Here is a 25148-nt window from a genome sequence, read left to right on the forward strand (position 1 = left end):
TGTATAGGTGACTTCCAAGTCAGCCATATTGCATGGGGGACATTGTGCTGGTGGCCATGTTCTATAGGTGACTTCCAAGTCATCCATATTGCATTTGGGACATTGTGCTGGTTGTCTTGTATAGGTGACTTCCAAGTCAGCCATATTGCATGGGGGACATTGTGCTGGTTGTGTTGTATAGGTGACTTCCAAATCAGCCATATTGCATGGGGGACATTGTGCTGGTTGTTTTGTATAGGTGACTTCCAAGTCAGCCATATTGCATGGGGGACATTGTGCTGGTTGTCTTGTATAGGTGACTTCCAAGTCAGCCATATTGATTGGGGGACATTGTGCTGGTTGTATTGTATAGGTGACTTCCAAGTCAGCCATATTGCATGGGGGACATTGTGCTGGTTGCCATGTTGTATAGTTGACTTCCAAGTCAGCCATATTGCATGGGGGACATTGTGCTGGTGGCCATGTTCTAGAGGTGACTTCCAAGTCAGCCATATTGCATTTGGGACATTGTGCTGGTTGTATTGTATAGGTGACTTCCAAGTCAGCCATATTGCATGGGGGACATTGTGCTGGTTGTATTGTATAGGTGACTTCCAAGTGAGCCATATTGCTTGGGGGACATTGTGCTGGGGGCCATGTTCTATAGGTGACTTCCAAGTCAGCCATATTGCATGGGGGACATTGTGCTGGTTGCCATGTCCTATAGGTGACTTCCAAGTCAGCCATATTGCATGGGGGACATTGTGCTGGTTGTCTTGTATAGGTGACTTCCAAGTCAGCCATATTGCTTGGGGGACATTGTGCTGGTTGCCATGTTCTATAGGTGACTTCCAAGTCAGCCATATTGCTTGGGGGACATTGTGCTGGGGGCCATGTTCTATAGGTGACTTCCAAGTCAGCCATATTGCTTGGGGGACATTGTGCTGGTTGTATTGTATAGGTGACTTCCAAGTCAGCCATATTGCATGGGGGACATTGTGCTGGTTGTATTGTATAGGTGACTTCCAAGTCAGCCATATTGCATGGGGGACATTGTGCTGGTTGCCATGTTGTATAGGTGACTTCCAAGTCAGCCATATTGCTTGGGGGACATTGTGCTGGTGGCCATGTTCTATAGGTGACTTCCAAGTCAGCCATATTGCATGGGGGACATTGTGCTGGTTGCCATGTCCTATAGGTGACTTCCAAGTCAGCCATATTGCATGGGGGACATTGTGCTGGTTGTCTTGTATAGGTGACTTCCAAGTCAGCCATATTGCTTGGGGGACATTGTGCTGGTTGCCATGTTCTATAGGTGACTTCCAAGTCAGCCATATTGCTTGGGGGACATTGTGCTGGTGGCCATGTTCTATAGGTGACTTACAAGTCAGCCATATTGCATGGGGGACATTGTGCTGGTGGCCATGTTCTATAGGTGACTTCCAAGTCATCCATATTGCATTTGGGACATTGTGCTGGTTGTCTTGTATAGGTGACTTCCAAGTCAGCCATATTGCATGGGGGACATTGTGCTGGTTGTGTTGTATAGGTGACTTCCAAATCAGCCATATTGCATGGGGGACATTGTGCTGGTTGTATTGTATAGGTGACTTCCAAGTCAGCCATATTGCATGGGGGACATTGTGCTGGTTGTCTTGTATAGGTGACTTCCAAGTCAGCCATATTGCTTGGGGGACATTGTGCTGGTTGTATTGTATAGGTGACTTCCAAGTCAGCCATATTGCATGGGGGACATTGTGCTGGTTGCCATGTTGTATAGTTGACTTCCAAGTCAGCCATATTGCATGGGGGACATTGTGCTGGTGGCCATGTTCTAGAGGTGACTTCCAAGTCAGCCATATTGCATTTGGGACATTGTGCTGGTTGTATTGTATAGGTGACTTCCAAGTGAGCCATATTGCTTGGGGGACATTGTGCTGGGGGCCATGTTCTATAGGTGACTTCCAAGTCAGCCATATTGCATGGGGGACATTGTGCTGGTTGCCATGTCCTATAGGTGACTTCCAAGTCAGCCATATTGCATGGGGGACATTGTGCTGGTTGTCTTGTATAGGTGACTTCCAAGTCAGCCATATTGCTTGGGGGACATTGTGCTGGTTGCCATGTTCTATAGGTGACTTCCAAGTCAGCCATATTGCTTGGGGGACATTGTGCTGGTGGCCATGTTCTATAGGTGACTTCCAAGTCAGCCATATTGCTTGGGGGACATTGTGCTGGTTGTATTGTATAGGTGACTTCCAAGTCAGCCATATTGCATGGGGGACATTGTGCTGGTTGTATTGTATAGGTGACTTCCAAGTCAGCCATATTGCATGGGGGACATTGTGCTGGTGGCCATGTGCTATAGGTGACTTCCAAGTCAGCCATATTGCATGGGGGACATTGTGCTGGTTGTCTTATATAGGTGACTTCCAAGTCAGCCATATTGCTTGGGGGACATTGTGCTGGTTGTATTGTATAGGTGACTTCCAAGTCAGCCATATTGCCTGGGGGAAATTTTGCTGGTTGCCATGTTGTATAGGTGACTTCCAAGTCAGCCATATTGCATGGGGGACATTGTGCTGGTGGCCATGTTCTATAGGTGACTTCCAAGTCAGCCATATTGCATTTGGGACATTGTGCTGGTTGTCTTGTATAGGTGACTTCCAAGTCAGCCATATTGCATGGGGGACATTGTGCTGGTTGTGTTGTATAGGTGACTTCCAAATCAGCCATATTGCATGGGGGACATTGTGCTGGTTGTATTGTATAGGTGACTTCCAAGTCAGCCATATTGCATGGGGGACATTGTGCTGGTTGTCTTGTATAGGTGACTTCCAAGTCAGCCATATTGCTTGGGGGACATTGTGCTGGTTGTATTGTATAGGTGACTACCAAGTCAGCCGTATTGCATGGGGGACATTGTGCTGGTTGCCATGTTGTATAGGTGACTTCCAAGTCAGCCATATTGCATGGGGGACATTGTGCTGGTGGCCATGTTCTATAGGTGAATTCCAATTCAGCCATATTGCATTTGGGACATTGTGCTGGTTGTATTGTATAGGTGACTTCCAAGTCAGCCATATTGCATGGGAGACATTGTGCTGGTTGTATTGTATAGGTGACTTCCAAGTCAGCCATATTGCATGGGGGACATTGTGCTGGTTGCCATGTTGTATAGGTGACTTCCAAGTCAGCCATATTGCATGGGGGACATTGTGCTGGTTGCAATGTCCTATAGGTGACTTCCAAGTCAGCCATATTGCATGGGGGACATTGTGCTGGTTGCCATGTCCTATAGGTGACTTCCAAGTCAGCCATATTGCATGGGGGACATTGTGCTGGTGGCCATGTTCTATAGGTGACTTCCAAGTCAGCCATATTGCATGGGGGACATTGTGCTGGTTGCCATGTCCTATAGGTGACTTCCAAGTCAGCCATATTGCATGGGGGACATTGTGCTGGTTGTCTTGTATAGGTGACTTCCAAGTCAGCCATATTGCTTGGGGGACATTGTGCTGGTTGCCATGTTCTATAGGTGACTTCCAAGTCAGCCATATTGCTTGGGGGACATTGTGCTGGTGGCCATGTTCTATAGGTGACTTCCAAGTCAGCCATATTGCATGGGGGACATTGTGCTGGTGGCCATGTTCTATAGGTGACTTCCAAGTCATCCATATTGCATTTGGGACATTGTGCTGGTTGTCTTGTATAGGTGACTTCCAAGTCAGCCATATTGCATGGGGGACATTGTGCTGGTTGTGTTGTATAGGTGACTTCCAAATCAGCCATATTGCATGGGGGACATTGTGCTGGTTGTATTGTATAGGTGACTTCCAAGTCAGCCATATTGCATGGGGGACATTGTGCTGGTTGTCTTGTATAGGTGACTTCCAAGTCAGCCATATTGCTTGGGGGACATTGTGCTGGTTGTATTGTATAGGTGACTTCCAAGTCAGCCATATTGCATGGGGACATTGTGCTGGTTGCCATGTTGTATAGGTGACTTCCAAGTCAGCCATATTGCATGGGGGACATTGTGCTGGTGGCCATGTTCTATAGGTGACTTCCAAGTCAGCCATATTGCATGGGGGACATTGTGCTGGTTGCCATGTCCTATAGGTGACTTCCAAGTCAGCCATATTGCATGGGGGACATTGTGCTGGTTGCCATGTCCTATAGGTGACTTCCAAGTCAGCCATATTGCATGGGGGACATTGTGCTGGTTGTCTTGTATAGGTGACTTCCAAGTCAGCCATATTGCTTGGGGGACATTGTGCTGGTTGCCATGTTCTATAGGTGACTTCCAAGTCAGCCATATTGCTTGGGGGACATTGTGCTGGTGGCCATGTTCTATAGGTGACTTCTTAGTCAGCCATATTGCTTGGGGGACATTGTGCTGGTTGTATTGTATAGGTGACTTCCAAGTCAGCCATATTGCATGGGGGACATTGTGCTGGTTGTATTGTATAGGTGACTTCCAAGTCAGCCATATTGCATTGGGGAAATTGTGCTGGTTGCCATGTTGTATAGGTGACTTCCAAGTCAGCCATATTGCATGGGGGACATTGTGCTGGTGGCCATGTTCTATAGGTGACTTCCAAGTCAGCCATATTGCATTTGGGACATTGTGCTGGTTGTCTTGTATAGGTGACTTCCAAGTCAGCCATATTGCATGGGGGAAATTGTGCTTGTTTGCCATGTTGTATAGGTGACTTCCAAGTCAGCCATATTGCAAGGGGGACATTGTGCTGGTGGCCATGTTCTATAGGTGACTTCCAAGTCAGCCATATTGCATTTGGGACATTGTGCTGGTTGTCTTGTATAGGTGACTTCCAAGTCAGTCATACTGCTTGGGGGACATTGTGCTGGTTGTATTGTATAGGTGACTTCCAAGTCAGCCATATTGCATGGGGGACATTGTGCTGGTTGCCATGTTGTATAGGTGACTTCCAAGTCAGCCATATTGCATGGGGGACATTGTGCTGGTGGCCATGTTCTATAGGTGACTTCCAATTCAGCCATATTGCATTTGGGACATTGTGCTGGTTGTATTGTATAGGTGACTTCCAAGTCAGCCATATTGCATGGGGGACATTGTGCTGGTTGTATTGTATAGGTGACTTCCAAGTGAGCCATATTGCTTGGGGGACATTGTGCTGGTGGCCATGTTCTATAGGTCACTTCCAAGTCAGCCATATTGCATGGGGGACATTGTGCTGGTTGCCATGTCCTATAGGTGACTTCCAAGTCAGCCATATTGCATGGGGGACATTGTGCTGGTTGTCTTGTATAGGTGACTTCCAAGTCAGCCATATTGCTTGGGGGACATTGTGCTGGTTGCCATGTTCTATAGGTGACTTCCAAGTCAGCCATATTGCTTGGGGGACATTGTGCTGGTGGCCATGTTCTATAGGTGACTTCCAAGTCAGCCATATTGCTTGGGGGACATTGTGCTGGTTGTATTGTATAGGTGACTTCCAAGTCAGCCATATTGCATGGGGGACATTGTGCTGGTTGTATTGTATAGGTGACTTCCAAGTCAGCCATATTGCATGGGGGACATTGTGCTGGTGGCCATGTCCTATAGGTGACTTCCAAGTCAGCCATTTTGCATGGGGGACATTGTGCTGGTTGTCTTGTATAGGTGAATTCCAAGTCAGCCAAATTGCTTGGGGGACATTGAGCTGGTTGCCAGGTTCTATAGGTGACTTCCAAGTCAGCCATATTGCTTGGGGGACATTGTGCTGGTGGCCATGTTCTATAGGTGACTTCCTAGTCAGCCATATTGCTTGGGGGACATTGTGCTGGTTGTATTGTATAGGTGACTTCCAAGTCAGCCATATTGCATGGGGGACATTGTGCTGGTTGTATTGTATAGGTGACTTCCAAGTCAGCCATATTGCATGGGGGACATTGTGCTGGTTGTATTGTATAGGTGACTTCCAAGTGAGCCATATTGCTTGGGGGACATTGTGCTGGTGGCCATGTTCTATAGGTCACTTCCAAGTCAGCCATATTGCATGGGGGACATTGTGCTGGTTGCCATGTCCTATAGGTGACTTCCAAGTCAGCCATATTGCATGGGGGACATTGTGCTGGTTGTCTTGTATAGGTGACTTCCAAGTCAGCCATATTGCTTGGGGGACATTGTGCTGGTTTCCATGTTCTATAGGTGACTTCCAAGTCAGCCATATTGCTTGGGGGACATTGTGCTGGTGGCCATGTTCTATAGGTGACTTCCAAGTCAGCCATATTGCTTGGGGGACATTGTGCTGGTTGTATTGTATAGGTGACTTCCAAGTCAGCCATATTGCATGGGGGACATTGTGCTGGTTGTATTGTATAGGTGACTTCCAAGTCAGCCATATTGCATGGGGGACATTGTGCTGGTGGCCATGTCCTATAGGTGACTTCCAAGTCAGCCATATTGCATGGGGGACATTGTGCTGGTTGTCTTGTATAGGTGACTTCCAAGTCAGCCATATTGCTTGGGGGACATTGAGCTGGTTGCCATGTTCTATAGGTGACTTCCAAGTCAGCCATATTGCTTGGGGGACATTGTGCTGGTGGCCATGTTCTATAGGTGACTTCCTAGTCAGCCATATTGCTTGGGGGACATTGTGCTGGTTGTATTGTATAGGTGACTTCCAAGTCAGCCATATTGCATGGGGGACATTGTGCTGGTTGTATTGTATAGGTGACTTCCAAGTCAGCCATATTGCATGGGGGACATTGTGCTGGTGGCCATGTCCTATAGGTGACTTCCAAGTCAGCCATATTGCATGGGGGACATTGTGCTGGTTGTCTTGTATAGGTGACTTCCAAGTCAGCCATATTGATTGGGGGACATTGTGCTGGTTGTATTGTATAGGTGACTTCCAAGTCAGCCATATTGCATGGGGGAAATTGTGCAGGTTGCCATGTTGTATAGGTGACTTCCAAGTCAGCCATATTGCATGGGGGACATTGTGCTGGTGGCCATGTTCTATAGGTGACTTCCAAGTCAGCCATATTGCATTTGGGACATTGTGCTGGTTGTCATGTATAGGTGACTTCCAAGTCAGCCATATTGCATGGGGGACATTGTGCTGGTTGTGTTGTATAGGTGACTTCCAAATCAGCCATATTGCATGGGGGACATTGTGCTGGTTGTATTGAATAGGTGACTTCCAAGTCAGCCATATTGCATGGGGGACATTGTGCTGGTTGCCATGTTGTATAGGTGACTTCCAAGTCAGCCATAATGCATGGGGACATTGTGCTGGTGGCCATGTTCTATAGGTGACTTCCAATTCAGCCATATTGCATTTGGGACATTGTGCTGGTTGTATTGTATAGGTGACTTCCAAGTCAGCCATATTGCATTTGGGACATTGTGCTGGTTGTATTGTATAGGTGACTTCCAAGTCAGCCATATTGCATGGGGGACATTGTGCTGGTGGCCATGTCCTATATGTGACTTCCAAGTCAGCCATATTGCATGGGGGACATTGTGCTGGTTGTTTTGTATAGGTGACTTCCAAGTCAGCCATATTGCTTGGGGGACATTGTGCTGGTTGTATTGTATAGATGACTTCCAAGTCAGCCATATTGCATGGGGGAAATTGTGCTGGTTGCCATGTATAGGTGACTTCCAAGTCAGCCATATTGCATGGGGGACATTGTGCTGGTTGTATTGTATAGGTGACTTCCAAGTGAGCCATATTGCTTGGGGGACATTGTGCTGGTGGCCATGTTCTATAGGTGACTTCCAAGTCAGCCATATTGCATGGGGGACATTGTGCTGGTTGCCATGTCCTATAGGTGACTTCCAAGTCAGCCATATTGCATGGGGGACATTGTGCTGGTTGCCATGTTGTATAGGTGACTTCCAAGTGAGCCATATTGCTTGGGGGACATTGTGCTGGTTGTGTTGTATAGGTGACTTCCAAGTCAGCCATATTGCATGGGGGACATTGTGCTGGTTGTCTTGTATAGGTGACTTCCAAGTCAGCCGTGTTGCATGGGGGACATTGTGCTGGTTGTATTGTATAGGTGACTTCCAAGTCAGCCATATTGCATGGGGGACATTGTGCTGGTGGCCATGTTGTAAAGGTGACTTCCAAGTCAGCCATATTGCATGGGGGACATTGTGCTGGTTTCCATGTTGTATAGGTGACTTACAAGTCAGCCATATTGCATGGGGGACATTGTGCTGGTTGCCATGTTGTATAGGTGACTTCCAAGTCAGCCATATTGCATGGGGGACATTGTGCTGGTTTCCATGTTGTATAGGTGACTTACAAGTCAGCCATATTGCATGGGGGACATTGTGCTGGTTGCCATGTTGTATAGGTGACTTCCAAGTCAGCCATATTGCTTGGGGGATATTGTGCTGGTTGCCATGTTGTATAGGTGACTTCCAAGTCAGCCATATTGCATGGGGGACATTGTGCTGGTGGCCATGTTCTATAGGTGACTTCCAAGTCAGCCATATTGCATGGGGGACATTGTGCTGGTTGTGTTGTATAGGTGACTTCCAAATCAGCCATATTGCATGGGGGACATTGTGCTGGTTGTATTGTATAGGTGACTTCCAAGTCAGCCATATTGCATGGGGGACATTGTGCTGGTTGTATTGTATAGGTGACTTCCAAGTCAGCCATATTGCATGGGGGACATTGTGCTGGTGGCCATGTCCTATAGGTGACTTCCAAGTCAGCCATATTGCATGGGGGACATTGTGCTGGTTGTCTTGTATAGGTGACTTCCAAGTCAGCCATATTGCTTGGGGGACATTGTGCTGGTTGTATTGTATAGGTGACTTCCAATCAGCCATATTGCATGGGGGACATTGTGCTGGTTGCCATGTTGTATAGGTGACTTCCAAGTCAGCCATATTGCATGGGGGACATTGTGCTGGTGGCCATGTTCTATAGGTGACTTCCAAGTCAGCCATATTGCATTTGGGACATTGTGCTGGTTGTCTTGTATAGGTGACTTCCAAGTCAGCCATATTGCATGGGGGACATTGTGCTGGTGGCCATGTTCTATAGGTGACTTCCAAGTCAGCCATATTGCATGGGGGACATTGTGCTGGTTGTCTTGTATAGGTGACTTCCAAGTCAGCCATATTGCATGGGGGACATTGTGCTGGTTGTGTTGTATAGGTGACTTCCAAATCAGCCATATTGCATGGGGGACATTGTGCTGGTTGTATTGTATAGGTGACTTCCAAGTCAGCCATATTGCATGGGGGACATTGTGCTGGTTGTATTGTATAGGTGACTTCCAAGTCAGCCATATTGCATGGGGGACATTGTGCTGGTGGCCATGTCCTATAGGTGACTTCCAAGTCAGCCATATTGCATGGGGGACATTGTGCTGGTTGTCTTGTATAGGTGACTTCCAAGTCAGCCATATTGCTTGGGGGACATTGTGCTGGTTGTATTGTATAGGTGACTTCCAAGTCAGCCATATTGCATGGGGGACATTGTGCTGGTTGCCATGTTGTATAGTTGACTTCCAAGTCAGCCATATTGCATGGGGGACATTGTGCTGGTGGCCATGTTCTATAGGTGACTTCCAAGTCAGCCATATTGCATTTGGGACATTGTGCTGGTTGTCTTGTATAGGTGACTTCCAAGTCAGCCATATTGCATGGGGGACATTGTGCTGGTTGTGTTGTATAGGTGACTTCCAAATCAGCCATATTGCATGGGGGACATTGTGCTGGTTGTATTGTATAGGTGACTTCCAAGTCAGCCATATTGCATGGGGGACATTGTGCTGGTTGTCTTGTATAGGTGACTTCCAAGTCAGCCATATTGCTTGGGGGACATTGTGCTGGTTGTATTGTATAGGTGACTTCCAAGTCAGCCATATTGCATGGGGGACATTGTGCTGGTTGCCATGTTGTATAGGTGACTTCCAAGTCAGCCATATTGCATGGGGGACATATTCGCTGGTTGTCTTGTATAGGTGACTTCCAAGTCAGCCGTGTTGCATGGGGGACATTGTGCTGGTTGTATTGTATAGGTGACTTCCAAGTCAGCCATGTTGCATGGGGGACATTGTGCTGGTGGCCATGTTGTAAAGGTGACTTCCAAGTCAGCCATATTGCATGGGGGACATTGTGCTGGTTGCCATGTTGTATAGGTGACTTCCAAGTCAGCCATATTGCATGGGGGACATTGTGCTGGTTGCCATGTTGTATAGGTGACTTACAAGTCAGCCATATTGCATGGGGGACATTGTGCTGGTTGCCATGTCCTATAGGTGACTTTCAAGTCAGCCATATTGCATGGGGGAAATTGTGCTGGTTGTCTTGTATAGGTGACTTTTAAGTCAGCCATATTGCTTGGGGGACATTGTGCTGGTTGCCATGTTCTATAGGTGACTTCCAAGTCAGCCATATTGCTTGGTAGACATTGTGCTGGTTGCCATGTTGTATAGGTGACTTCCAAGTCAGCCATATTGCTTGGGGGATATTGTGCTGGTTGCCATGTTGTATAGGTGACTTCCAAGTCAGCCATATTGCATGGGGGACATTGTGCTGGTGGCCATGTTCTATAGGTGACTTCCAAGTCAGCCATATTGCATGGGGGACATTGTGCTGGTTGTCTTGTATAGGTGACTTCCAAGTCAGCCATATTGCATGGGGGACATTGTGCTGGTTGTGTTGTATAGGTGACTTCCAAATCAGCCATATTGCATGGGGGACATTGTGCTGGTTGTATTGTATAGGTGACTTCCAAGTCAGCCATATTGCATGGGGGACATTGTGCTGGTTGTATTGTATAGGTGACTTCCAAGTCAGCCATATTGCATGGGGGACATTGTGCTGGTTGTGTTGTATAGGTGACTTCCAAATCAGCCATATTGCATGGGGGACATTGTGCTGGTTGTATTGCATAGGTGACTTCCAAGTCAGCCATATTGCATGGGGGACATTGTGCTGGTTGTCTTGTATAGGTGACTTCCAAGTCAGCCATATTGCTTGGGGGACATTGTGCTGGTTGTATTGTATAGGTGACTTCCAAGTCAGCCATATTGCATGGGGGACATTGTGCTGGTTGCCATGTTGTATAGGTGACTTCCAAGTCAGCCATATTGCATGGGGGACATATTCGCTGGTTGTCTTGTATAGGTGACTTCCAAGTCAGCCGTGTTGCATGGGGGACATTGTGCTGGTTGTATTGTATAGGTGACTTCCAAGTCAGCCATGTTGCATGGGGGACATTGTGCTGGTGGCCATGTTGTAAAGGTGACTTCCAAGTCAGCCATATTGCATGGGGGACATTGTGCTGGTTGCCATGTTGTATAGGTGACTTCCAAGTCAGCCATATTGCATGGGGGACATTGTGCTGGTTGCCATGTTGTATAGGTGACTTACAAGTCAGCCATATTGCATGGGGGACATTGTGCTGGTTGCCATGTCCTATAGGTGACTTTCAAGTCAGCCATATTGCATGGGGGAAATTGTGCTGGTTGTCTTGTATAGGTGACTTTTAAGTCAGCCATATTGCTTGGGGGACATTGTGCTGGTTGCCATGTTCTATAGGTGACTTCCAAGTCAGCCATATTGCTTGGTAGACATTGTGCTGGTTGCCATGTTGTATAGGTGACTTCCAAGTCAGCCATATTGCTTGGGGGATATTGTGCTGGTTGCCATGTTGTATAGGTGACTTCCAAGTCAGCCATATTGCATGGGGGACATTGTGCTGGTGGCCATGTTCTATAGGTGACTTCCAAGTCAGCCATATTGCATGGGGGACATTGTGCTGGTTGTCTTGTATAGGTGACTTCCAAGTCAGCCATATTGCATGGGGGACATTGTGCTGGTTGTGTTGTATAGGTGACTTCCAAATCAGCCATATTGCATGGGGGACATTGTGCTGGTTGTATTGTATAGGTGACTTCCAAGTCAGCCATATTGCATGGGGGACATTGTGCTGGTTGTATTGTATAGGTGACTTCCAAGTCAGCCATATTGCATGGGGGACATTGTGCTGGTGGCCATGTCCTATAGGTGACTTCCAAGTCAGCCATATTGCATGGGGGACATTGTGCTGGTTGTCTTGTATAGGTGACTTCCAAGTCAGCCATATTGCTTGGGGGACATTGTGCTGGTTGTATTGTATAGGTGACTTCCAAGTCAGCCATATTGCATGGGGGACATTGTGCTGGTTGTCTTGTATAGGTGACTTCCAAGTCAGCCATATTGCTTGGGGGACATTGTGCTGGTTGTATTGTATAGGTGACTTCCAAGTCAGCCATATTGCATGGGGGACATTGTGCTGGTTGCCATGTTGTATAGTTGACTTCCAAGTCAGCCATATTGCATGGGGGACATTGTGCTGGTGGCCATGTTCTATAGGTGACTTCCAAGTCAGCCATATTGCATTTGGGACATTGTGCTGGTTGTCTTGTATAGGTGACTTCCAAGTCAGCCATATTGCATGGGGGACATTGTGCTGGTTGTGTTGTATAGGTGACTTCCAAATCAGCCATATTGCATGGGGGACATTGTGCTGGTTGTATTGTATAGGTGACTTCCAAGTCAGCCATATTGCATGGGGGACATTGTGCTGGTTGTCTTGTATAGGTGACTTCCAAGTCAGCCATATTGCTTGGGGGACATTGTGCTGGTTGTATTGTATAGGTGACTTCCAAGTCAGCCATATTGCATGGGGGACATTGTGCTGGTTGCCATGTTGTATAGGTGACTTCCAAGTCAGCCATATTGCATGGGGGACATATTCGCTGGTTGTCTTGTATAGGTGACTTCCAAGTCAGCCGTGTTGCATGGGGGACATTGTGCTGGTTGTATTGTATAGGTGACTTCCAAGTCAGCCATGTTGCATGGGGGACATTGTGCTGGTGGCCATGTTGTAAAGGTGACTTCCAAGTCAGCCATATTGCATGGGGGACATTGTGCTGGTTGCCATGTTGTATAGGTGACTTCCAAGTCAGCCATATTGCATGGGGGACATTGTGCTGGTTGCCATGTTGTATAGGTGACTTACAAGTCAGCCATATTGCATGGGGGACATTGTGCTGGTTGCCATGTCCTATAGGTGACTTTCAAGTCAGCCATATTGCATGGGGGAAATTGTGCTGGTTGTCTTGTATAGGTGACTTTTAAGTCAGCCATATTGCTTGGGGGACATTGTGCTGGTTGCCATGTTCTATAGGTGACTTCCAAGTCAGCCATATTGCTTGGTAGACATTGTGCTGGTTGCCATGTTGTATAGGTGACTTCCAAGTCAGCCATATTGCTTGGGGGATATTGTGCTGGTTGCCATGTTGTATAGGTGACTTCCAAGTCAGCCATATTGCATGGGGGACATTGTGCTGGTGGCCATGTTCTATAGGTGACTTCCAAGTCAGCCATATTGCATGGGGGACATTGTGCTGGTTGTCTTGTATAGGTGACTTCCAAGTCAGCCATATTGCATGGGGGACATTGTGCTGGTTGTGTTGTATAGGTGACTTCCAAATCAGCCATATTGCATGGGGGACATTGTGCTGGTTGTATTGTATAGGTGACTTCCAAGTCAGCCATATTGCATGGGGGACATTGTGCTGGTTGTATTGTATAGGTGACTTCCAAGTCAGCCATATTGCATGGGGGACATTGTGCTGGTTGTGTTGTATAGGTGACTTCCAAATCAGCCATATTGCATGGGGGACATTGTGCTGGTTGTATTGCATAGGTGACTTCCAAGTCAGCCATATTGCATGGGGGACATTGTGCTGGTTGTCTTGTATAGGTGACTTCCAAGTCAGCCATATTGCTTGGGGGACATTGTGCTGGTTGTATTGTATAGGTGACTTCCAAGTCAGCCATATTGCATGGGGGACATTGTGCTGGTTGCCATGTTGTATAGGTGACTTCCAAGTCAGCCATATTGCATGGGGGACATATTCGCTGGTTGTCTTGTATAGGTGACTTCCAAGTCAGCCGTGTTGCATGGGGGACATTGTGCTGGTTGTATTGTATAGGTGACTTCCAAGTCAGCCATGTTGCATGGGGGACATTGTGCTGGTGGCCATGTTGTAAAGGTGACTTCCAAGTCAGCCATATTGCATGGGGGACATTGTGCTGGTTGCCATGTTGTATAGGTGACTTCCAAGTCAGCCATATTGCATGGGGGACATTGTGCTGGTTGCCATGTTGTATAGGTGACTTACAAGTCAGCCATATTGCATGGGGGACATTGTGCTGGTTGCCATGTCCTATAGGTGACTTTCAAGTCAGCCATATTGCATGGGGGAAATTGTGCTGGTTGTCTTGTATAGGTGACTTTTAAGTCAGCCATATTGCTTGGGGGACATTGTGCTGGTTGCCATGTTCTATAGGTGACTTCCAAGTCAGCCATATTGCTTGGTAGACATTGTGCTGGTTGCCATGTTGTATAGGTGACTTCCAAGTCAGCCATATTGCTTGGGGGATATTGTGCTGGTTGCCATGTTGTATAGGTGACTTCCAAGTCAGCCATATTGCATGGGGGACATTGTGCTGGTGGCCATGTTCTATAGGTGACTTCCAAGTCAGCCATATTGCATGGGGGACATTGTGCTGGTTGTCTTGTATAGGTGACTTCCAAGTCAGCCATATTGCATGGGGGACATTGTGCTGGTTGTGTTGTATAGGTGACTTCCAAATCAGCCATATTGCATGGGGGACATTGTGCTGGTTGTATTGTATAGGTGACTTCCAAGTCAGCCATATTGCATGGGGGACATTGTGCTGGTTGTATTGTATAGGTGACTTCCAAGTCAGCCATATTGCATGGGGGACATTGTGCTGGTGGCCATGTCCTATAGGTGACTTCCAAGTCAGCCATATTGCATGGGGGACATTGTGCTGGTTGTCTTGTATAGGTGACTTCCAAGTCAGCCATATTGCTTGGGGGACATTGTGCTGGTTGTATTGTATAGGTGACTTCCAAGTCAGCCATATTGCATGGGGGACATTGTGCTGGTTGCCATGTTGTATAGGTGACTTCCAAGTCAGCCATATTGCATGGGGGACATTGTGCTGGTGGCCATGTTCTATAGGTGACTTCCAAGTCAGCCATATTGCATTTGGGACATTGTGCTGGTTGTCTTGTATAGGTGACTTCCAAGTCAGCCATATTGCATGGGGGACATTGTGCTGGTGGCCATGTTCTATAGGTGACTTCCAAGTCAGCCATATTGCATGGGGGACATTGTGCTGGTTGTCTTGTATAGGTGACTTCCAAGTCAGCCATATTGCATGGGTGACATTGTGCTGGTTGTGTTGTATAGGTGACTTCCAAATCAGCCATATTGCATGGGGGACATTGTGCTGGTTGTATTGTATAGGTGACTTCCAAGTCAGCCATATTGCATGGGGGACATTGTGCTGGTTGTATTGTATAGGTGACTTCCAAGTCAGCCATTTTGCATGGGGGACATTGTGCTGGTGGCCATGTCCTATAGGTGACTTCCAAGTCAGCCATATTGCATGGGGGACATTGTGCTGGTTGTCTTGTATAGGTGACTTCCAAGTCAGCCATATTGCTTGGCGGACATTGTGCTGGTTGTCTTGTATAGGTGACTTCCAAGTCAGCCATATTGCATGGGGGACATTGTGCTGGTTGCCATGTTGTATAGTTGACTTCCAAGTCAGCCATATTGCATGGGGGACATTGTGCTGGTGGCCATGTTCTATAGGTGACTTCCAAGTCAGCCATATTGCATTTGGGACATTGTGCTGGTTGTCTTGTATAGGTGACTTCCAAGTCAGCCATATTGCATGGGGGACATTGTGCTGGTTGTATTGTATAGGTGACTTCCAAGTCAGCCATATTGCATGGGGGACATTGTGCTGGTTGCCATGTTGTATAGGTGACTTCCAAGTCAGCCATATTGCATGGGGGACATTGTGCTGGTTGTCTTGTATAGGTGACTTCCAAGTCAGCCGTGTTGCATGGGGGACATTGTGCTGGTTGTATTGTATAGGTGACTTCCAAGTCAGCCATATTGCATGGGGGACATTGTGCTGGTGGCCATGTTGTAAAGGTGACTTCCAAGTCAGCCATATTGCATGGGGGACATTGTGCTGGTTGCCATGTTGTATAGGTGACTTCCAAGTCAGCCATATTGCATGGGGGACATTGTGCTGGTTGCCATGTTGTATAGGTGACTTACAAGTCAGCCATATTGCATGGGGGACATTGTGCTGGTTGCCATGTCCTATAGGTGACTTTCAAGTCAGCCATATTGCATGGGGGAAATTGTGCTGGTTGTCTTGTATAGGTGACTTTTAAGTCAGCCATATTGCTTGGGGGACATTGTGCTGGTTGCCATGTTCTATAGGTGACTTCCAAGTCAGCCATATTGCTTGGTAGACATTGTGCTGGTTGCCATGTTGTATGGGTGACTTCCAAGTCAGCCATATTGCTTGGGGGATATTGTGCTGGTTGCCATGTTGTATAGGTGACTTCCAAGTCAGCCATATTGCATGGGGGACATTGTGCTGGTGGCCATGTTCTATAGGTGACTTCCAAGTCAGCCATATTGCATGGGGGACATTGTGCTGGTTGTCTTGTATAGGTGACTTCCAAGTCAGCCATATTGCATGGGGGACATTGTGCTGGTTGTGTTGTATAGGTGACTTCCAAATCAGCCATATTGCATGGGGGACATTGTGCTGGTTGTATTGTATAGGTGACTTCCAAGTCAGCCATATTGCATGGGGGACATTGTGCTGGTTGTATTGTATAGGTGACTTCCAAGTCAGCCATATTGCATGGGGGACATTGTGCTGGTGGCCATGTCCTATAGGTGACTTCCAAGTCAGCCATATTGCATGGGGGACATTGTGCTGGTTGTCTTGTATAGGTGACTTCCAAGTCAGCCATATTGCTTGGGGGACATTGTGCTGGTTGTATTGTATAGGTGACTTCCAAGTCAGCCATATTGCATGGGGGACATTGTGCTGGTTGCCATGTTGTATAGGTGACTTCCAAGTCAGCCATATTGCATGGGGGACATTGTGCTGGTGGCCATGTTCTATAGGTGACTTCCAAGTCAGCCATATTGCATTTGGGACATTGTGCTGGTTGTCTTGTATAGGTGACTTCCAAGTCAGCCATATTGCATGGGGGACATTGTGCTGGTGGCCATGTTCTATAGGTGACTTCCAAGTCAGCCATATTGCATGGGGGACATTGTGCTGGTTGTCTTGTATAGGTGACTTCCAAGTCAGCCATATTGCATGGGTGACATTGTGCTGGTTGTGTTGTATAGATGACTTCCAAATCAGCCATATTGCATGGGGGACATTGTGCTGGTTGTATTGTATAGGTGACTTCCAAGTCAGCCATATTGCATGGGGGACATTGTGCTGGTTGTATTGTATAGGTGACTTCCAAGTCAGCCATATTGCATGGGGGACATTGTGCTGGTGGCCATGTCCTATAGGTGACTTCCAAGTCAGCCATATTGCATGGGGGACATTGTGCTGGTTGTCTTGTATAGGTGACTTCCAAGTCAGCCATATTGCTTGGGGGACATTGTGCTGGTTGTATTGTATAGGTGACTTCCAAGTCAGCCATATTGCATGGGGGACATTGTGCTGGTTGCCATGTTGTATAGGTGACTTCCAAGTCAGCCATATTGCATGGGGGACATTGTGCTGGTGGCCATGTTCTATAGGTGACTTCCAAGTCAGCCATATTGCATTTGGGACATTGTGCTGGTTGTCTTGTATAGGTGACTTCCAAGTCAGCCATATTGCATGGGGGACATTGTGCTGGTGGCCATGTTCTATAGGTGACTTCCAAGTCAGCCATATTGCATGGGGGACATTGTGCTGGTTGTCTTGTATAGGTGACTTCCAAGTCAGCCATATTGCATGGGTGACATTGTGCTGGTTGTGTTGTATAGGTGACTTCCAAATCAGCCATATTGCATGGGGGACATTGTGCTGGTTGTATTGTATAGGTGACTTCCAAGTCAGCCATATTGCATGGGGGACATTGTGCTGGTTGTATTGTATAGGTGACTTCCAAGTCAGCCATTTTGCATGGGGGACATTGTGCTGGTGGCCATGTCCTATAGGTGACTTCCAAGTCAGCCATATTGCATGGGGGACATTGTGCTGGTTGTCTTGTATAGGTGACTTCCAAGTCAGCCATATTGCTTGGCGGACATTGTGCTGGTTGTCTTGTATAGGTGACTTCCAAGTCAGCCATATTGCATGGGGGACATTGTGCTGGTTGCCATGTTGTATAGTTGACTTCCAAGTCAGCCACATTGCATGGGGGACATTGTGCTGGTGGCCATGTTCTATAGGTGACTTCCAAGTCAGCCATATTGCATTTGGGACATTGTGCTGGTTGTCTTGTATAGGTGACTTCCAAGTCAGCCATATTGCATGGGGGACATTGTGCTGGTTGCCATGTTGTATAGGTGACTTCCAAGTCAGCCATATTGCATGGGGGACATTGTGCTGGTTGCCATGTTGTATAGGTGACTTCCAAGTCAGCCGTGTTGCATGGGGGACATTGTGCTGGTTGTATTGTATAGGTGACTTCCAAGTCAGCCATATTGCATGGGGGACATTGTGCTGGTGGCCATGTTGTAAAGGTGACTTCCAAGTCAGCCATATTGCATGGGGGACATTGTGCTGGTTGCCATGTTGTATAGGTGACTTCCAAGTCAGCCATATTGCATGGGGGACATTGTGCTGGTTGCCATGTTGTATAGGTGACTTACAAGTCAGCCATATTGCATGGGGGACATTGTGCTGGTTGCCATGTCCTATAGGTGACTTTCAAGTCAGCCATATTGCATGGGGGAAATTGTGCTGGTTGTCTTGTATAGGTGACTTTTAAGTCAGCCATATTGCTTGGGGGACATTGTGCTGGTTGCCATGTTCTATAGGTGACTTCCAAGTCAGCCATATTGCTTGGTAGACATTGTGCTGGTTGCCATGTTGTATAGGTGACTTCCAAGTCAGCCATATTGCTTGGGGGATATTGTGCTGGTTGCCATGTTGTATAGGTGACTTCCAAGTCAGCCATATTGCATGGGGGACATTGTGCTGGTGGCCATGTTCTATAGGTGACTTCCAAGTCAGCCATATTGCATGGGGGACATTGTGCTGGTTGTCTTGTATAGGTGACTTCCAAGTCAGCCATATTGCATGGGGGACATTGTGCTGGTTGTGTTGTATAGGTGACTTCCAAATCAGCCATATTGCATGGGGGACATTGTGCTGGTTGTATTGTATAGGTGACTTCCAAGTCAGCCATATTGCATGGGGGACATTGTGCTGGTTGTATTGTATAGGTGACTTCCAAGTCAGCCATATTGCATGGGGGACATTGTGCTGGTGGCCATGTCCTATAGGTGACTTCCAAGTCAGCCATATTGCATGGGGGACATTGTGCTGGTTGTCTTGTATAGGTGACTTCCAAGTCAGCCATATTGCTTGGGGGACATTGTGCTGGTTGTATTGTATAGGTGACTTCCAAGTCAGCCATATTGCATGGGGGACATTGTGCTGGTTGCCATGTTGTATAGGTGACTTCCAAGTCAGCCATATTGCATGGGGGACATTGTGCTGGTGGCCATGTTCTATAGGTGACTTCCAAGTCAGCCATATTGCATTTGGGACATTGTGCTGGTTGTCTTGTATAGGTGACTTCCAAGTCAGCCATATTGCATGGGGGACATTGTGCTGGTGGCCATGTTCTATAGGTGACTTCCAAGTCAGCCATATTGCATGGGGGACATTGTGCTGGTTGTCTTGTATAGGTGACTTCCAAGTCAGCCATATTGCATGGGTGACATTGTGCTGGTTGTGTTGTATAGGTGACTTCCAAATCAGTCATATTGCATGGGGGACATTGTGCTGGTTGTATTGTATAGGTGACTTCCAAGTCAGCCATATTGCATGGGGGACATTGTGCTGGTTGTATTGTATAGGTGACTTCCAAGTCAGCCATTTTGCATGGGGGACATTGTGCTGGTGGCCATGTCCTATAGGTGACTTCCAAGTCAGCCATATTGCATGGGGGACATTGTGCTGGTTGTCTTGTATAGGTGACTTCCAAGTCAGCCATATTGCTTGGCGGACATTGTGCTGGTTGTCTTGTATAGGTGACTTCCAAGTCAGCCATATTGCATGGGGGACATTGTGCTGGTTGCCATGTTGTATAGTTGACTTCCAAGTCAGCCATATTGCATGGGGGACATTGTGCTGGTGGCCATGTTCTATAGGTGACTTCCAAGTCAGCCATATTGCATTTGGGACATTGTGCTGGTTGTCTTGTATAGGTGACTTCCAAGTCAGCCATATTGCATGGGGGACATTGTGCTGGTTGTATTGTATAGGTGACTTCCAAGTCAGCCATATTGCATGGGGGACATTGTGCTGGTTGTCTTGTATAGGTGACTTCCAAGTCAGCCATATTGCTTGGGGGACATTGTGCTGGTTGTATTGTATAGGTGACTTCCAAGTCAGCCATATTGCATGGGGGACATTGTGCTGGTTGCCATGTTGTATAGGTGACTTCCAAGTCAGCCATATTGCATGGGGGACATTGTGCTGGTGGCCATGTTCTATAGGTGACTTCCAAGTCAGCCATATTGCATTTGGGACATTGTGCTGGTTGTATTGTATAGGTGACTTCCAAGTCAGCCATATTGCATGGGGGACATTGTGCTGGTTGTATTGTATAGGTGACTTCCAAGTGAGCCATATTGCTTGGGGGACATTGTGCTGGTGGCCATGTTCTATAGGTGACTTCCAAGTCAGCCATATTGCATGGGGGACATTGTGCTGGTTGCCATGTCCTATAGGTGACTTCCAAGTCAGCCATATTGCATGGGGGACATTGTGCTGGTTGTCTTGTATAGGTGACTTCCAAGTCAGCCATATTGCTTGGGGGACATTGTGCTGGTTGCCATGTTCTATAGGTGACTTCCAAGTCAGCGATATTGCTTGGGGGACATTGTGCTGGTGTCCATGTTCTATAGGTGACTTCCAAGTCAGCCATATTGCTTGGGGGACATTGTGCTGGTTGTATTGTATAGGTGACTTCCAAGTCAGCCATATTGCATGGGGGACATTGTGCTGGTTGTATTGTATAGGTGACTTCCAAGTCAGCCATATTGCATGGGGGACATTGTGCTGGTGGCCATGTCCTATAGGTGACCTCCAAGTCAGCCAAATTGCATGGGGGACATTATGCTGGTTGTCTTGTATAGGTGACTTCCAAGTCAGCCATATTGCTTGGGGGACATTGTGCTGGTTGTATTGTATAGGTGACTTCCAAGTCAGCCATATTGCCTGGGGGAAATTTTGCTGGTTGCCATGTTGTATAGGTGACTTCCAAGTCAGCCATATTGCATGGGGGACATTGTGCTGGTGGCCATGTTCTATAGGTGACTTCCAAGTCAGCCATATTGCATTTGGGACATTGTGCTGGTTGTCTTGTATAGGTGACTTCCAAGTCAGCCATATTGCATGGCGGACATTGTGCTGGTTGTGTTGTATAGGTGACTTCCAAATCAGCCATATTGCATGGGGGACATTGTGCTGGTTGTATTGTATAGGTGACTTCCAAGTCAGCCATATTGCATGGGGGACATTGTGCTGGTTGTCTTGTATAGGTGACTTCCAAGTCAGCCATATTGCTTGGGGGACATTGTGCTGGTTGTATTGTATAGGTGACTTCCAAGTCAGCCATATTGCATGGGGGACATTGTGCTGGTTGCCATGTTGTATAGGTGACTTCCAAGTCAGCCATATTGCATGGGGGATATTGTGCTGGTGGCCATGTTCTATAGGTGACTTCCAAGTCAGCCATATTGCATTTGGGACATTGTGCTGGTTGTATTGTATAGGTGACTTCCAAGTCAGCCATATTGCATGGGGGACATTGTGCTGGTTGTATTGTATAGGTGACTTCCAAGTCAGCCATATTGCATGGGGGACATTGTGCTGGTTGCCATGTTGTATAGGTGACTTCCAAGTCAGCCATATTGCATGGGGGATATTGTGCTGGTGGCCATGTTCTATAGGTGACTTCCAAGTCAGCCATATTGCATTTGGGACATTGTGCTGGTTGTATTGTATAGGTGACTTCCAAGTCAGCCATATTGCATGGGGGACATTGTGCTGGTTGTATTGTATAGGTGACTTCCAAGTCAGCCATATTGCATGGGGGACATTGTGCTGGTTGCCATGTTGTATAGGTGACTTCCAAGTCAGCCATATTGCTTGGGGGACATTGTGCTGGTGGCCATGTTCTATAGGTGACTTCCAAGTCAGCCATATTGCTTGGGGGACATTGTGCTGGTTGCCATGTTCTATAGGTGACTTCCAAGTCAGCGATATTGCTTGGGGGACATTGTGCTGGTGTCCATGTTCTATAGGTGACTTCCAAGTCAGCCATATTGCTTGGGGGACATTGTGCTGGTTGTATTGTATAGGTGACTTCCAAGTCAGCCATATTGCATGGGGGACATTGTGCTGGTTGTATTGTATAGGTGACTTCCAAGTCAGCCATATTGCATGGGGGACATTGTGCTGGTGGCCATGTCCTATAGGTGACCTCCAAGTCAGCCATATTGCATGGGGGACATTATGCTGGTTGTCTTGTATAGGTGACTTCCAAGTCAGCCATATTGCTTGGGGGACATTGTGCTGGTTGTATTGTATAGGTGACTTCCAAGTCAGCCATATTGCCTGGGGGAAATTTTGCTGGTTGCCATGTTGTATAGGTGACTTCCAAGTCAGCCATATTGCATGGGGGACATTGTGCTGGTGGCCATGTTCTATAGGTGACTTCCAAGTCAGCCATATTGCATTTGGGACATTGTGCTGGTTGTCTTGTATAGGTGACTTCCAAGTCAGCCATATTGCATGGCGGACATTGTGCTGGTTGTGTTGTATAGGTGACTTCCAAATCAGCCATATTGCATGGGGGACATTGTGCTGGTTGTATTGTATAGGTGACTTCCAAGTCAGCCATATTGCATGGGGGACATTGTGCTGGTTGTCTTGTATAGGTGACTTCCAAGTCAGCCATATTGCTTGGGGGACATTGTGCTGGTTGTATTGTATAGGTGACTTCCAAGTCAGCCATATTGCATGGGGGACATTGTGCTGGTTGCCATGTTGTATAGGTGACTTCCAAGTCAGCCATATTGCATGGGGGATATTGTGCTGGTGGCCATGTTCTATAGGTGACTTCCAAGTCAGCCATATTGCATTTGGGACATTGTGCTGGTTGTATTGTATAGGTGACTTCCAAGTCAGCCATATTGCATGGGGGACATTGTGCTGGTTGTATTGTATAGGTGACTTCCAAGTCAGCCATATTGCATGGGGGACATTGTGCTGGTTGCCATGTTGTATAGGTGACTTCCAAGTCAGCCATATTGCTTGGGGGACATTGTGCTGGTTGCCATGTTCTATAGGTGACTTCCAAGTCAGCCATATTGCTTGGGGGACATTGTGCTGGTGGCCATGTTCTATAGGTGACTTCCAAGTCAGCCATATTGCATGGGGGACATTGTGCTGGTGGCCATGTTCTATAGGTGACTTCCAAGTCATCCATATTGCATTTGGGACATTGTGCTGGTTGTCTTGTATAGGTGACTTCCAAGTCAGCCATATTGCATGGGGGACATTGTGCTGGTTGTCTTGTATAGGTGACTTCCAAGTCAGCCATATTGCATGGCGGACATTGTGCTGGTTGTGTTGTATAGGTGACTTCCAAATCAGCCATATTGCATGGGGGACATTGTGCTGGTTGTATTGTATAGGTGACTTCCAAGTCATCCATATTGCATGGGGGACATTGTGCTGGTTGTCTTGTATAGGTGACTTCCAAGTCAGCCATATTGCTTGGGGGACATTGTGCTGGTTGTATTGTATAGGTGACTTCCAAGTCAGCCATATTGCATGGGGGACATTGTGCTGGTTGCCATGTTGTATAGGTGACTTCCAAGTCAGCCATATTGCATGGGGGATATTGTGCTGGTGGCCATGTTCTATAGGTGACTTCCAAGTCAGCCATATTGCATTTGGGACATTGTGCTGGTTGTATTGTATAGGTGACTTCCAAGTCAGCCATATTGCATGGGGGACATTGTGCTGGTTGTATTGTATAGGTGACTTCCAAGTCAGCCATATTGCATGGGGGACATTGTGCTGGTTGCCATGTTGTATAGGTGACTTCCAAGTCAGCCATATTGCTTGGGGGACATTGTGCTGGTGGCCATGTTCTATAGGTGACTTCCAAGTCAGCCATATTGCATGGGGGACATTGTGCTGGTTGCCATGTCCTATAGGTGACTTCCAAGTCAGCCATATTGCATGGGGGACATTGTGCTGGTTGTCTTGTATAGGTGACTTCCAAGTCAGCCATATTGCTTGGGGGACATTGTGCTGGTTGCCATGTTCTATAGGTGACTTCCAAGTCAGCCATATTGCTTGGGGGACATTGTGCTGGTGGCCATGTTCTATAGGTGACTTCCAAGTCAGCCATATTGCATGGGGGACATTGTGCTGGTGGCCATGTTCTATAGGTGACTTCCAAGTCATCCATATTGCATTTGGGACATTGTGCTGGTTGTCTTGTATAGGTGACTTCCAAGTCAGCCATATTGCATGGGGGACATTGTGCTGGTTGTCTTGTATAGGTGACTTCCAAGTCAGCCATATTGCTTGGGGGACATTGTGCTGGTTGCCATGTTCTATAGGTGACTTCCAAGTCAGCCATATTGCTTGGGGGACATTGTGCTGGTGGCCATGTTCTATAGGTGACTTCCAAGTCAGCCATATTGCATGGGGGACATTGTGCTGGTGGCCATGTTCTATAGGTGACTTCCAAGTCATCCATATTGCATTTGGGACATTGTGCTGGTTGTCTTGTATAGGTGACTTCCAAGTCAGCCATATTGCATGGGGGACATTGTGCTGGTTGTGTTGTATAGGTGACTTCCAAATCAGCCATATTGCATGGGGGACATTGTGCTGGTTGTTTTGTATAGGTGACTTCCAAGTCAGCCATATTGCATGGGGGACATTGTGCTGGTTGTCTTGTATAGGTGACTTCCAAGTCAGCGATATTGCTTGGGGGACATTGTGCTGGTGTCCATGTTCTATAGGTGACTTCCAAGTCAGCCATATT

Source organism: Petromyzon marinus, unplaced genomic scaffold, assembly GCF_048934315.1.
Source record: "Petromyzon marinus isolate PM22_M1 ecotype Great Lakes invasive population unplaced genomic scaffold, UKy_Petmar_22M1.pri1.0 PM_G_Scaffold_13, whole genome shotgun sequence".
NCBI lineage: Eukaryota > Metazoa > Chordata > Hyperoartia > Petromyzontiformes > Petromyzontidae > Petromyzon > Petromyzon marinus.